This window comes from Ambystoma mexicanum, chromosome 6q (assembly GCF_040938575.1).
Source record: "Ambystoma mexicanum isolate Mex_15411 chromosome 6q, UKY_AmexF1_1, whole genome shotgun sequence".
Taxonomy (NCBI): Eukaryota; Metazoa; Chordata; class Amphibia; order Caudata; family Ambystomatidae; genus Ambystoma; species Ambystoma mexicanum.
The window spans coordinates 567,324,078-567,338,121 of record NC_090937.1 but is presented as its reverse complement, the minus strand read 5'-3'; positions in this window follow the sequence as shown (position 1 = coordinate 567,338,121).

Here is a 14,044-nt window from a genome sequence, read left to right as displayed (position 1 = left end):
AACGTACAGATCTAGGCCTCGGGTGTCCAAGCCACAGAGGAAAACAGGGAACCCCATGCATTTCCAAAAAGAGGACACCAGTGGGAATCTGCAGAGGTATGATTTGCGCACATCGCCCCAGAATGTATTACCCAGACAGCCCTGCAAAGTCCGAAATGTGTGGAAAAAAACGCTTTTTCCGCACATTTCGCTCGACGCACCCATCGAAACACGCCCCCAACAACACATGGCCTACCGTCCCGCCTTCCCACAGGTGTCCCGATGAAAACGGTACCCCACATGTGTGGGTGCACCTACCTGGCCGCCAAAGGGAAAGCCTAAAACACAAGTAACCCCAAGTATGTTTTCAGAGCGAAATCTCAGACATTCTGCCGACCGGCACAACGTACAGATATGGGCCTCGGGTGTCCAAGCCACCAAAGAAAACGGGGAACCCCATGCATTTCCGAAAAGAGGACACCCGTGGGAATACGCAGAGGTATGATTTGCGCACATCCCCCCAGATTTTATTACCCAGACAGCCCCGCAAAGTCCGAAATGTCGGTAAAAAATCGCCTTTTCCGCACATTTCGCTCGACGCACCCATCGAAACATGCCCCCAACAACACATGGCCTACCGTCACGCGTTCCCACAGATGTCCCGATGAAAACGGTACCTCACATGTGTGGGTGCACCTACCTGGCCGCCAAGGGGAAAGCCTAATACACAAGTAACCCCAAGTCTGTTTTCAGAGCGAAATCTCAGACATTCTGCCGACCGGCACAACATACAGATATGGGCCTTGGGTGTCCAAGCCACCAAGGAAAATGTGGAACCCCATGAATTTCCCAAAAGTGGACACCCGTGGTAATCCGCAGAGCTATGATTTGCGCACATCGCCCCAGATTTTATTACCCAGACAGCCCCGCAAAGTCCGAAAAGTCGGGAAAAAAACGCTTTTTCTGCACATTTCGCTCGACGCACCCATCGAAACACGCCCCCAACAACAAATGGCCTACCGTCCCGCATTCCCACAGGTGTCCCGATGAAAACGGTACCCCACATGTGTGAGTGCACCTACCTGGCCGCCAAGGGGAAAGCCTAAAACACAAGTAACCCCAAGTCTGTTTTCAGAGCGAAATCTCAGACATTCTGACGATCGGCACAACGTACAGATCTAGGCCTCGGGTGTCCAAGCCACCGAGGAAAACAGGGAACCCCATGCATTTCCAAAAAGAGGACACCAGTGGGAATCCGCAGAGGTATGATTTGCGCACATCGCCCCAGAATGTATTACCCAGACAGCCCTGCAAAGTCCGAAATGTGGGGAAAAAAACGCTTTTTCCACACATTTCGCTCGACGCACCCATCGAAAAACGCCCCCAACAACACATGGCCTACCGTCCCGCGTTTCCACAGGTGTCCCAATGAAAACGGTACCCCACATGTGTGAGTGCACCTACCTGGCCGCCAAGGGGAAAGCCTAAAACACAAGTAACCCCAAGTCTGTTTTCAGAGCGAAATTTCAGACATTCTGCTGACCGGCACAACGTACAGATATGGGCCTCGGGTGTCCAAGCCACCAAGGAAAATGGGGAACCCCATGCATTTCCGAAAAGAGGACACCAGTGGGAATCCGCAGAGGTATGATTTGCACACATCGCCCCAGAATTTATTACCCAGACAGCCCTGCAAAGTCCCAAATGTGGGGAAAAAAATGCTTTTTCCGCACATTTCGTTCAACGCACCCATCGAAAAACGCCCCCAACAACACATGGACTACCGTCACGCGTTCCCATAGGTGTCCCGATGAAAACGGTACCTCACATGTGTGGGTGCACCTACCTGGCCGGCAAGGGGAAAGCCTAAAACACAAGTAACCCCAAATCTGTTTTCAGAGCGAAATCTCAGACATTCTGCCGACCGGCACAACGTCCAGATATGGCCCTCGGGTGTCCAAGCCACCGAGGAAAACAGGGAACCCCATGCATTTCCGAAAAGAGGACACCCGTGGGAATCCGCAGAGGTATGATTTGCGCACATCGCCCCAGAATTTATTACCCAGACAGCTCTGCAAAGTCCCAAATGTGGGGAAAAAAACGCTTTTTCCGCACATTTCGCTCGACGCACCCATCGAAACACGCCCCCAACAACACATGGCCTACCGTCCCGCGTTTACACAGGTGTCCCGATGAAAACGGTACCCCACATGTGTGAGTGCACCTACCTGGCCGCCAAGGGGAAAGCCTAAAACACAAGTAACCCCAAGTCTGTTTTCAGAGCGAAATCTAAGACATTCTGCCGACCGGCACAGCGTACAGATATGGGGCTCGGGTGTCCAAGCCACCAAGGAAAACGGGGAACCCCATGCATTTCTGAAAAGAGGACACCCGTGGGAATCCGCAGAGGTATGATTTGCGCACATCGCCCAGAATGTATTACCCAGACAGCCCTGCAAAGTCCGAAATGTGGGGAAAAAAACGCTTTTTCTGCAGATTTCGCTCGACGCATCCATGGAAACACGACCCCAAAAACACATGGCCTACCGTCACGCGTTCCCACAGGTGTCCCGATGAAAACGGTACCTCACATGTGTGGGTGCACCTACCTGGCCGCCAAGGGGAAAGCGTAAAACACAAGTAACCCCAAGTCTGTTTTCAGAGCGAAATCTCAGACATTCTGCCGACCGGCACAATGTACAGATCTGGGCCTCGGGTGTCCAAGCCACCGAGGAAAACAGGGAACCCCATGCATTTCCGAAAAGAGCACACCCGTGGGAATCCGCAGAGGTATGATTTGCGCACATCGCCCCAGAATTTATTACCCAGACAGCTCTGCAAAGTCCGAAATGTGGGGAAAAAAACGCTTTTTCCGCACATTTCGCTCGACGCACCCATCGAAACACGCCCCCAACAACACATGGCCTACCGTCCCGTGTTTCCACAGGTGTCCCAATGAAAACGGTACCCCACATGTGTGGGTGCACCTACCTGGCCGCCAAGGGGAAAGCCTAAAACACAAATAACCCCAAGTCTGTTTTCAGATCGAAATTTCAGACATTCTGCCGACCGGCACAATGTACAGATCTGGGCCTCGGGTGTCCAAGCCACCAAGGAAAACGGGGAACCCCATGCATTTCCGAAAAGAGGACACCAGTGGGAATCCGCAGAGGTATGATTTGCGCACATCGCCCCAGAATTTATTACCCAGACAGCCCTGCAAAGTCCCAAATGTGGGGAAAAAAATGCTTTTTCCGCACATTTCGCTCGACGCACCCATCGAAACACGCCCCCAACAACACATGGCCTACCGTCCCGCATTCCCACAGGTGTCCCGATGAGAACAGTGCCTCACATGCGTGGGTGCACCTACCTGGCTGGCAAGGGGCAAGCCGAAAACGCAAGCAACCCCCAGTCTGTTTGCAGAGGGGAATCTCAGACATTCTGGGGACCGGCACAACATACAGATATGGGCCTCGGGTGTCCAAGCCACCAAGGAAAACAGGGAGACCCATGCATTTCCAAAAAGAGGACACCCGTGGGAATCCGCAGAAGTATGATTTACGCACATCACCCCAGAATTTATTACCCAGACACCCCTGCAAAGTCCGAAATGTGGGGAAAAAAATGCATTTTCCGCACATTTCGCTCGACGCACCCATCGAAACACGCCCCCAACAACACATGGCCTACCGTCCCGCCTTCCCACAGGTATCCTGATGAAAACGGTACCTCAAATGCGTGGGTGCACCTACCTGGCTGGCAAGGGGCAAGCCGAAAAAGCAAGCAACCTCCAGTCTGTTTGCAGAGGGGAATCTCAGCCATTCTGCCGACCGGCACAACATACAGATATGGGCCTCGGGTGTCCAAGCCACCAAGGATAACAGGGAGCCCCATGCATTTCCAAAAAGAGGACACCCGTGGGAATCCACAAAGGTATGATTTGCGCACATCGCCCCAGAATTTATTACCCAGACACCCCCCCAAAGTCCGAAATGTGGGGAAAAAAATGCATTTTCCGCACATTTCGCTCGACGCACCCATCGAAACACACCCCCAACAACACATGGCCTACCGTCACACATTCCCACATGTGTCCCGATGAAAACAGTACCTCACATGTGTGGGTGCACCTACCTGGCCGCCAAGGGGAAAGCCTAAAACACTGCTATCTCGCCCAAAGGGTTTGGGGAGGCAACCGACAGATTTAGGCCTGGGGTGCTTCAGCCACCAAGAAAAACAGGAACCCCCATGCATTTCCGAAAAGAGGACACCCGTGGAAATCCGCAGAGGTATGATTTGCGCACATCGGCCCAGAATTTATTACCCAGACAGCACTGCAAAGTCCGAAATGTGGGGAAAAAACGCTTTTTCCGCACATTTTGCTCCACGCACCCATGGAAACATGCCCCCACCAACACATGGTCTACCGTCACGCGTTCCCACAGGTGTCCCGATGAAAACGGTACCTCACATGTGTGGGTGCACCTACCTGGCCGCCAAGGGGAAAGCCTAAAACACAAGTAACCCCAAGTCTGCTTTCAGAGGGAAATCTCAGACATTCTGCCGATCGGCACACTGTACAGATCTAGGCCTCGGGTGTCCAAGCCACCGAGGAAAACAGGGAACCCCATGTATTTCCAAAAAGAGGACACCAGTGGGAATCCGCAGAGGTATGATTTGCGCACATCGCCCCGGAATGTATTACCCAGATAGCCCCGCAAAGTCCGAAATGTCGGGAAAAAAATGCCTTTTCCGCACATTTCGCTCGACGCACCCATGGAAACACGCCCCCAACAACACATGGCCTACCGTCACACGTTCCCACAGGTGTCCCGATGAAAACGGTACCTCACATGTGTGGGTGCACCTACCTGCCCGCCAAGGGGAAAGCCTAAAACACAAGTAACCCCAAGTCTGTTTTCAGAGGGAAATCTCAGACATTCTGCCGACCGGCACAACATACAGATATGGGCCTCGGGTGTCCAAGCCACAGAGGAAAACAGGGAACCCCATGCATTTCCGAAAAGAGGACACCCGTGGGAATCCGCAGAGGTATGATTTGCGCACATCGCCCCAGAATTTATTACCTAGACAGCCCTGCAAAGTCCGAAATGTGGGGAAAAAAACGCTTTTTCTGCACATTTTGTTCGACGCACCCATCGAAACACGCCCCCAACAACACATGGCCTACCGTCACGCGTTCCCACAGGTGTCCCGATGAAAACGGTACCTCACATGTGTGGGTGCACCTACCTGGCCGCCAAGGGGAAAACCTAAAACACAAGTAACCCCAAGTCTGTTTTCAGAGCGAAATCTCAGACATTCTGCCGACCGGCACAACGTACAGATATGGCCCTCGGGAGTCCAGGCCACCGAGCAAAACAGGGAACCCCATGCATTTCCAAAAAGAGGACACCCGTGGGAATACGCAGAGGTATGATTTGCGCACATCGCCCCAGATTTTATTACCCAGATAGCCCTGCAAAGTCCGAAATGTCGGGAAAAAAAATGCCTTTTCTGCACATTTCGCTCGACGCACCCATCGAAACACGCCCCCAACAACATATGGCCTACTGTCACGCATTCCCACTGGTGTCCCTATGAAAACGGTACCTCACATGTGTGGGTGCACCTACCTGGCCGCCAAGGGGAAAGCCTAAAACACAAGTAACCCCAAGTCTGTTTTCAGAGGGAAATCTCAGACATTCTGCCGATCGGCACAACGTACAGATCTAGGCCTCGGGTGTCCAAGCCACAGAGGAAAACAGGGAACCCCATGCATTTCCAAAAAGAGGACACCAGTGGGAATCTGCAGAGGTATGATTTGCGCACATCGCCCCAGAATGTATTACCCAGACAGCCCTGCAAAGTCCGAAATGTGTGGAAAAAAACGCTTTTTCTGCACATTTCGCTCGACGCACCCATCGAAACACGCCCCCAACAACACATGGCCTACCGTCCCGCCTTCCCACAGGTGTCCCGATGAAAACGGTACCCCACATGTGTGGGTGCATCAACCTGGCCGCCAAGGGGAAAGCCTAAAACACAAGTAACCCCAAGTCTGTTTTCAGAGCGAAATCTCAGACATTCTGCCGACTGGCACAACGTACAGATATGGGCCTCGGGTATCCAAGCCACCGAGGAAAACAGGGAACCCCATGCATTTCCGAAAAGAGGACACCCGTGGGAATACGCAGAGGTATGATTTGCGCACATCCCCCCAGATTTTATTACCCAGACAGCCCCGCAAAGTCCGAAATGTCGGGAAAAAATCGCCTTTTCCGCACATTTCGCTCGACGCACCCATCGAAACATGCCCCCAACAACACATGGCCTACCGTCACGCGTTTCCACAGATGTCCCGATGAAAACGGTACCTCACATGTGTGGGTGCACCTACCTGGCCGCCAAGGGGAAAGCCTAAAACACAAGTAACCCCAAGTCTGTTTTCAGAGCGAAATCTCAGACATTCTGCCGACCGGCACAACATACAGATATGGGCCTCGGGTGTCCAAGCCACCAAGGAAAATGTGGAACCCCATGCATTTCCCAAAAGTGGACACCCGTGGTAATCCGCAGAGCTATGATTTGCGCACATCGCCCCAGATTTTATTACCCAGACAGCCCCGCAAAGTCCGAAAAGTCGGGAAAAAAACGCTTTTTCTGCACATTTCGCTCGACGCACCCATCGAAACACGCCCCCAACAACACATGGCCAACCGTCACACATTCCCACAGGTGTCCCGATGAAAACGGTATCTCACATGTGTGGGTGCACCTACGTGGCCGCCAAGGGGAAAGCCTAAAACACAAGTAATCCCAAGTCTGTTTTCAGAGGGAAATCTCATGCATTATGCCGACCGGCACAACGTACAGATATGGGCCTCGGGTGTCCAAGCCACCGAGGAAAACAGGAAACCCCATGCATTTCCGAAAAGAGGACACCCGTGGGAATCCGCAGAGGTATGATTTGCGCACATCGCCCCAGAATTTATTACCCAGACAGCTCTGCAAAGTCCCAAATGTGGGGAAAAAAACGCTTTTTCCGCACATTTCGCTCGACGCACCCATCGAAACACGCCCCCAACAACACATGGCCTACCGTCCCGCGTTTCCACAGGTGTCCCGATGAAAACGGTACCCCACGTGTGTGAGTGCACCTACCTGGCCGCCAAGGGGAAAGCCTAAAACACAAGTAACCCCAAGTCTGTTTTCAGAGCGAAATCTAAGACATTCTGCCGACCGGCACAGCGTACAGATATGGGGCTCGGGTGTCCAAGCCACAAAGGAAAACGGGGAACCCCATGCATTTCTGAAAAGAGGACACCCGTGGGAATCCGCAGAGGTATGATTTGCGCACATCGCCCAGAATGTATTACCCAGACTGCCCTGCAAAGTCCGAAATGTGGGGAAAAAAACGCTTTTTCTGCAGATTTCGCTCGACGCATCCATGGAAACACGACCCCAAAAACACATGGCCTACCGTCACGCGTTCCCACAGGTGTCCCGATGAAAACGGTACCTCACATGTGTGGGTGCACCTACCTGGCCGCCAAGGGGAAAGCGTAAAACACAAGTAACCCCAAGTCTGTTTTCAGAGCGAAATCTCAGACATTCTGCCGACCGGCACAATGTACAGATCTGGGCCTCGGGTGTCCAAGCCACCGAGGAAAACAGGGAACCCCATGCATTTCCGAAAAGAGCACACCCGTGGGAATCCGCAGAGGTATGATTTGCGCACATCGCCCCAGAATTTATTACCCAGACAGCTCTGCAAAGTCCGAAATGTGGGGAAAAAAACGCTTTTTCCGCACATTTCGCTCGACGCACCCATCGAAACACGCCCCCAACAACACATGGCCTACCGTCCCGTGTTTCCACAGGTGTCGCAATGAAAACGGTACCACACATGTGTGGGTGCACCTACCTGGCCGCCAAGGGGAAAGCATAAAACACAAATAACCCCAAGTCTGTTTTCAGAGCGAAATTTCAGACATTCTGCCGACCGGCACAATGTACAGATCTGGGCCTCGGGTGTCCAAGCCACCAAGGAAAATGGGGAACCCCATGCATTTCCGAAAAGAGGACACCAGTGGGAATCCGCAGAGGTATGATTTGCGCACATCGCCCCAGAATTTATTACCCAGACAGCCCTGCAAAGTCCCAAATGTGGGGAAAAAAATGCTTTTTCCGCACATTTCGCTCGACGCACCCATCGAAACACGCCCCCAACAACACATGGCCTACCGTCCCGCATTCCCACAGGTGTCCCGATGAGAACAGTGCCTCACATGCGTGGGTGCACCTACCTGGCTGGCAAGGGGCAAGCCGAAAACGCAAGCAACCCCCAGTCTGTTTGCAGAGGGGAATCTCAGACATTCTGGGGACCGGCACAACATACAGATATGGGCCTCGGGTGTCCAAGCCACCAAGGAAAACAGGGAGACCCATGCATTTCCAAAAAGAGGACACCCGTGGGAATCCGCAGAAGTATGATTTGCGCACATCACCCCAGAATTTATTACCAGACACCCCTGCAAAGTCCGAAATGTGGGGAAAAAAATGCATTTTCCGCACATTTCGCTCGACGCACCCATCGAAACACGCCCCCAACAACACATGGCCTACCGTCCCGCCTTCCCACAGGTATCCTGATGAAAACGGTACCTCAAATGCGTGGGTGCACCTACCTGGCTGGCAAGGGGCAAGCCGAAAAAGCAAGCAACCTCCAGTCTGTTTGCAGAGGGGAATCTCAGCCATTCTGCCGACCGGCACAACATACAGATATGGGCCTCGGGTGTCCAAGCCACCAAGGATAACAGGGAGCCCCATGCATTTCCAAAAAGAGGACACCCGTGGGAATCCACAAAGGTATGATTTGCGCACATCGCCCCAGAATTTATTACCCAGACACCCCCCCAAAGTCCGAAATGTGGGGAAAAAAATGCATTTTCCGCACATTTCGCTCGACGCACCCATCGAAACACACCCCCAACAACACATGGCCTACCGTCACACATTCCCACATGTGTCCCGATGAAAACAGTACCTCACATGTGTGGGTGCACCTACCTGGCCGCCAAGGGGAAAGCCTAAAACACTGCTATCTCGCCCAAAGGGTTTGGGGAGGCAACCGACAGATTTAGGCCTGGGGTGCTTCAGCCACCAAGAAAAACAGGAACCCCCATGCATTTCCGAAAAGAGGACACCCGTGGAAATCCGCAGAGGTATGATTTGCGCACATCGGCCCAGAATTTATTACCCAGACAGCACTGCAAAGTCCGAAATGTGGGGAAAAAACGCTTTTTCCGCACATTTTGCTCCACGCACCCATGGAAACATGCCCCCACCAACACATGGTCTACCGTCACGCGTTCCCACAGGTGTCCCGATGAAAACGGTACCTCACATGTGTGGGTGCACCTACCTGGCCGCCAAGGGGAAAGCCTAAAACACAAGTAACCCCAAGTCTGCTTTCAGAGGGAAATCTCAGACATTCTGCCGATCGGCACACTGTACAGATCTAGGCCTCGGGTGTCCAAGCCACCGAGGAAAACAGGGAACCCCATGTATTTCCAAAAAGAGGACACCAGTGGGAATCCGCAGAGGTATGATTTGCGCACATCGCCCCGGAATGTATTACCCAGATAGCCCCGCAAAGTCCGAAATGTCGGGAAAAAAATGCCTTTTCCGCACATTTCGCTCGACGCACCCATGGAAACACGCCCCCAACAACACATGGCCTACCGTCACACGTTCCCACAGGTGTCCCGATGAAAATGGTACCTCACATGTGTGGGTGCACCTACCTGCCCGCCAAGGGGAAAGCCTAAAACACAAGTAACCCCAAGTCTGTTTTCAGAGGGAAATCTCAGACATTCTGCCGACCGGCACAACATACAGATATGGGCCTCGGGTGTCCAAGCCACAGAGGAAAACAGGGAACCCCATGCATTTCCGAAAAGAGGACACCCGTGGGAATCCGCAGAGGTATGATTTGCGCACATCGCCCCAGAATTTATTACCCAGACAGCCCTGCAAAGTCCGAAATGTGGGGAAAAAAACGCTTTTTCTGCACATTTTGTTCGACGCACCCATCGAAACACGCCCCCAACAACACATGGCCTACCGTCACGCGTTCCCACAGGTGTCCCGATGAAAACGGTACCTCACATGTGTGGGTGCACCTACCTGGCCGCCAAGGGGAAAACCTAAAACACAAGTAACCCCAAGTCTGTTTTCAGAGCGAAATCTCAGACATTCTGCCGACCGGCACAACGTACAGATATGGCCCTCGGGAGTCCAGGCCACCGAGCAAAACAGGGAACCCCATGCATTTCCAAAAAGAGGACACCCGTGGGAATACGCAGAGGTATGATTTGCGCACATCGCCCCAGATTTTATTACCCAGATAGCCCTGCAAAGTCCGAAATGTCGGGAAAAAAAATGCCTTTTCTGCACATTTCGCTCGACGCACCCATCGAAACACGCCCCCAACAACATATGGCCTACTGTCACGCATTCCCACTGGTGTCCCTATGAAAACGGTACCTCACATGTGTGGGTGCACCTACCTGGCCGCCAAGGGGAAAGCCTAAAACACAAGTAACCCCAAGTCTGTTTTCAGAGGGAAATCTCAGACATTCTGCCGATCGGCACAACGTACAGATCTAGGCCTCGGGTGTCCAAGCCACAGAGGAAAACAGGGAACCCCATGCATTTCCAAAAAGAGGACACCAGTGGGAATCTGCAGAGGTATGATTTGCGCACATCGCCCCAGAATGTATTACCCAGACAGCCCTGCAAAGTCCGAAATGTGTGGAAAAAAACGCTTTTTCCGCACATTTCGCTCGACGCACCCATCAAAACACGCCCCCAACAACACATGGCCTACCGTCCCGCCTTCCCACAGGTGTCCCGATGAAAACGGTACCCCACATGTGTGGGTGCACCAACCTGGCCGCCAAGGGGAAAGCCTAAAACACAAGTAACCCCAAGTCTGTTTTCAGAGCGAAATCTCAGACATTCTGCCGACCGGCACAACATACAGATATGGGCCTCGGGTGTCCAAGCCACCAAGGAAAATGTGGAACCCCATGCATTTCCCAAAAGTGGACACACGTGGTAATCCGCAGAGCTATGATTTGCGCACATCGCCCCAGATTTTATTACCCAGACAGCCCCGCAAAGTCCGAAAAGTCGGTAAAAAAACGCTTTTTCTGCACATTTCGCTCGACGCACCCATCGAAACACGCCCCCAACAACACATGGCCAAATGTCACACATTCCCACAGGTGTCCCGATGAAAACGGTATCTCACATGTGTGGGTGCACCTACGTGGCCGCCAAGGGGAAAGCCTAAAACACAAGTAATCCCAAGTCTGTTTCCAGAGGGAAATCTCATGCATTATGCCGACCGGCACAACGTACAGATATGGGCCTCGGGTGTCCAAGCCACCGAGGAAAACAGGAAACCCCATGCATTTCCGAAAAGAGGACACCCGTGGGAATCCGCAGAAGTATGATTTGCGCACATCGCCCCAGAATTTTTTACCCAGACAGCCCCGCAAAGTCCGAAATGTCGGGAAAAAAACACTTTTTCCGCACATTTCGCTCGACAAACCCATCGAAACACGCCCCCAACAACACATGGCCTACCGTCACGCGTTTCCACAGGTGTCCCGATGAAAACGGTACCTCACATGTGTGAGTGCACCTAGCTGGCTGGCAAGGGGCAAGCCGAAAACGCAAGCAACCCCCAGTCTGTTTGCAGAGGGGAATCTCAGCCATTCTGCCGACAGGCACAACATACAGATATGGGCCTTGGGTGTCCAAGCCACCGAGGAAAACAGGGAGCCCCATGCATTTCCGAAAAGAGGACACCCGTGGGAATCCGCAGAGGCATGATTTGCGCACATCGCCCCAGAATTTATTACCCAGACACCCCCGCAAAGTCCGAAATGTGGGGGAAAAAAACGCATTTTCCGCACATTTCGCTCGGCGCACCCATCGAAACACGCCCCCAACAACACATGGCCAACCGTCCCGCATTCCCACAGGTGTCCCGATGACAACGGTGCCTCACATGCGTGGGTGCACCTACCTGGCTGGCAAGGGGCAAGCCAAAAACGCAAGCAACCCCCCGTCTGTTTGCAGAGGGGAATCTCAGCCATTCTGCCGACCGGCACAACATACAGATATGGGCCTTGGGAGTCCACGCCACCGAGGAAAACAGGGAGCCCCATGCATTTCTGAAAAGAGGACACCCGTGGGAATCCGCAGAGGTATGATTTGCGCACATCGCCCCAGAATTTTTATTACCCAGACACCCCCGCAAAGTCCGAAATGTGGGGGAAAACAACGCATTTTCCGCACATTTCGCTCGGCGCACCCATCGAAACACGCCCCCAACAACACATGGCCAACTGTCCCGCATTCCCACAGGTGTCCCGATGACAACGGTGCCTCACATGCGTGGGTGCACCTACCTGGCTGGCAAGGGGCAAGCCAAAAACGCAAGCAACCCCCCGTCTGTTTGCAGAGGGGAATCTCAGCCATTCTGCCGACCGGCACAACATACAGATATGGGCCTCGGGAGTCCAAGCCACCGAGGAAAACAGGGAGCCCCATGCATTTCTGAAAAGAGGACACCCGTGGGAATCCGCAGAGGTATGATTTGCACACATCGCCCCAGAATTTATTAACAAGACACCCCCGCAAAGTCCGAAATGTGGGGAAAAAAAAGCATTTTCCGCACATTTAGCTCGGCGCATCCATCGAAACACGCCCCCAACAACACATGGCCTACCGTCCCGCGTTCCCACAGGTGTCCCGATGAAAACGGTGCCTCACATGCGTGGGTGCACCTACCTGGCTGGCAAGGGGCAAGCCGAAAACGCAAGCAACCCCCAGTCTGTTTGCAGAGGGGAATCTCAGACATTCTGGGGACCGGCACAACATACAGATATGGGCCTCGGGTGTCCAAGCCACCAAGGATAACAGGGAGCCCCATGCATTTCCAAAAAGAGGACACCCTTGGGAATCCGCAGAGGTATGATTTGCGCACATCGCCCCAGAATTTATTACCCAGACACCCCCGCAAAGTCCGAAATGTGGGGAAAAAAATGCATTTTCCGCACATTTCGCTCGACGCACCCATCGAAACACACCCCCAACAACACATGGCCTACCGTCACGCATTCCCACATGTGTCCCGATGAAAACAGTACCTCACATGTGTGGGTGCACCTACCTGGCCGCCAAGGGGAAAGCCTAAAACACTGCTATCTCCCCCAAAGGGTTTGGGGAGGCAACCGACAGATTTAGGCCTGGGGTGCTTCAGCCACCAAGAAAATCAGGAACCCCCATGCATTTCTGAAAAGAGGACACCCGTGGGAATCCGCAGAGGTATGATTTGCGCACATCGGCCCAGAATTTATTACCCAGACAGCCCTGCAAAGTCCGAAATGTGGGGAAAAAACGCTTTTTCCGCACATTTCGCTCCACGCACCCATGGAAACATGCCCCCACCAACACATGGTCTATCGTCACGCGTTCCCACAGGTGTCCCGATGAAAACGGTACCTCACATGTGTGGGTGCACCTACCTGGCCGCCAAGGGGAAAGCCTAAAACACAAGTAACCCCAAGTCTGCTTTCAGAGGGAAATCGCAGACATTCTGCCGATCGGCACAACGTACAGATCTAGGCCTCGGGTGTCCAAGCCACCGAGGAAAACAGGGAACCCCATGTATTTCCAAAAAGAGGACACCAGTGGGAATCCGCAGAGGTATGATTTGCGCACATCGCCCCGGAATGTATTACCCAGATAGCCCCGCAAAGTCCGAAATGTCGGGAAAAAAATGCCTTTTCCGCTAATTTCGCTCGTCACACCCATCGAAACACGCCCCCAACAACACATGGCCTACCGTCACGCGTTCCCACAGGTGTCCCAATGAAAACGGTACCTCACATGTGTGGGTGCACCTACCTGGTCGCCAAGGGGAAAGCCTAAAACACAAGTAACCCCAAGTCTGTTTTCAGTGGGAAATCTCAGACATTCT